Source organism: Neomonachus schauinslandi, chromosome 8 (genome assembly GCF_002201575.2).
Source record: "Neomonachus schauinslandi chromosome 8, ASM220157v2, whole genome shotgun sequence".
NCBI classification, from domain to species: Eukaryota; Metazoa; Chordata; class Mammalia; order Carnivora; family Phocidae; genus Neomonachus; species Neomonachus schauinslandi.
The window spans coordinates 69,734,555-69,737,208 of NC_058410.1; positions in this window are offsets into that span (position 1 = coordinate 69,734,555).

A 2,654-nucleotide genomic window follows, 5' to 3' on the forward strand; every position below is an offset into this window, starting at 1 on the left:
TTAAAAAAAAAAAAAAAAAAAAAAAAAAAAAAAAAAGTATAGTCCTGGCCTTGCTCCCTGGATGCAAATGAAGATGGGTGGGGGATCTGCACTTCAAAGGGCTTCTCTTCTATCGAAGGAAAACAGGAACTATATAGGTCTATGATTATGGGTTTGCTTGTTTGTTTTTAAGTAGGCATGGAGACCAAGTGGGGCTTGAACTCACAACCCTGAGATCAAGACCTGATCTGAGATCAAGAGTTGGATGCTTAACTGACTAAGTCACCCAGGTGACTGACTGTGGTTCTAAATACATACTCTTTTATCTATAAATGTCTCTCCTGAGAGAAATCTTTCAATTGGCTTGTTAGAGGTCTTTGCTCTTGCAACAAGTTTAATAAACCTTAACATGTGCCCATTAACTAAATTGTCAGAATAAATTTTGCTTTTAACCAGGGAAAAAGAGATTATAATTACTACGGAGCCAGTCTTGTAGGGAAAAGAGCCCTCCCTTTGTCCCTTTTCTGGGAGCAAGAACTCCTGTCCCCTTCAAGATCCTTCTAGCTGGACTAAGAATCAAATTGACATGAGATAGATAAATAGGAGAAAATCAAATTTATTTATTTATTTATTTATTTATTTATTTAAGATTTTATTTCTTAGAGAGAGAGAGAGCGAGAGCAGGAACACAAGCAGGGGGAGTGGGAGAGGGAGAAGGAGGCCTCCTCTGAGCAGGGAGCCCGACTGGGGGCTCGATCCCAGGACCCTGGGATCATGACCTGAGCCGAAGGACAGATGCTTAATGACTGAGCCACCCAGGTGTCCCAGAAAATCAAATTTAATAGCGTAGGTACGAGGAATCCACGCAGACATGGAAACTCCAAAGACAGTTTGGCAAAATGAGGTCTGTATGTCATCCTGAACTAGGAAGGGGTTAGGGATCTGAAACTTCATTGGAAAGGAATACACTTCACAGACAATAAGGAGAACAGATGTTTGGTAATTAGATGTTTGCCCTGCAATACAGGTGGGTCACTCAGATAAAATTTATCTCTGCTAATAATCCTTTTTCTGGGAAAGACCCCCAATTTAGATTCTTCTGTGTGGTTAAGGAAGGGACAAAAGTTTCTTTTGAGCTCCCAGGGTCTCAAATGCCTTCAGCTCAAAAAATCCATATGCCAAGTGGCACATTGGGGGCTGGGGGAGAGCTGCTGTCCTGAACCCCTGCAATGCCAAGGAAAAGACTAGGTGATGGTGTCTTCTAAAAAGAAAGAAAAGAAAAACGTCCCGGTCTCCATGCAGAGGAAGAAAAGGAGAGGAGAGACTACAGCATCTGGTGTTTGACTGACTTGGAGGCTGAATAATCAAACGGTTCCCAGTGCTTCCAGAACTGTTTCCTTAGCTATCAGATGGGAATGATAGTACCTATTTCACAAACCTCTTTACTGTGAGGCCTATTGCACAAGCCACAGGCTTTTGCAGAATTGTCAAGTGTTAAACAATTTGAAGATTTAAAACAAAGAATTAATAAATGAATGAAGCAGCACATTGGGGTTTGGCTTTGTTTGCATATCTCAGCCACTCTGATTATCCGTTTGCTTCTCAGAAAACATCCTGGAATGGCTTGAAAGATTTCATCTAATTTTGTTTTAGATATCCTCCATTTCTTTCCTTCCCTCCCAATTTCACTCTTTACAAAAGGTTGCTGGTACAATTCTGTACATAACAAAACGCACCTTGCTCAACCAGATTAACTCTGTTTCATCTCACCTAGAATTGCTTCCTTCCCTCTTCATCCTCCCCACCGTGCCAACCCCTCCCTCTTTTCCTCAGTTCTCGCCCCTCCTTTAAGCCTTCAAGAACCCATAGCCCTCTTCCTCTGAATCCCATTCTTTCTATAATGAAGCCTGTACTGTGTCCTTTGTATTTGTATGCTTTCCCCCAATTCAATGTAATTCCCTGTTTTATTTGACAAGTTATTCTTTTTTCAACCCCCCACAATACTTAAAAGTGTCTTGCACCTAATCACATTACTAAAACAAATGTTACAAAAATCCTACTCAGTTTCCTTATCACTAGATTTTCTCTTCGCACTTAACTGTCTTTACCCCCATCAGCTACTCGATCCCAGCGAAGCTGCCCACAACCCCGCCATGCAGCGCGCGGGCAGCCAGGGCCCGGGCCCCTCTGGACTCTCAGGCCCGGGGGTCCCGGAGGCCTCCGGCAGCGGGTAGGGCCGGGCCGCTTCCGGCCGCGCCATTCCTCTCTATACCCGCGAGCGCCGGGGGACCCCGGACGGGCTCGGCGAAAGGTCGGCCTCCGCGGGGCCGGGCCGAGAGGAAGACGAGGACGCCGCCCGCTTTTGCAGATCCCGGAGCGACCATCGCGGGCCCAGCGGCGACCGCGCAGTGACCGACTGCCACGAAGCGACCGCCACGTCAGGGAAACTTCACAAAACCCGGGCGAGGGCGGGTGACGCAGACCCGGCGGCCGCGGTGGGGTTGGGCCCGCGGCCAGACGAGGAGGCTGACCTCCAGCCCGGCCGCCCGGTTCAGCGACGCCCCGGCCGGCGCCGGCGCCTGCCCGGCCCTCAGGGAGGCGGGGGGAGCCGCGGAGGAGGCGGTGCCATCGCGAAGCCCGCGCCCCGCCCGCACGCTCACACTCCTCCCCCAGCC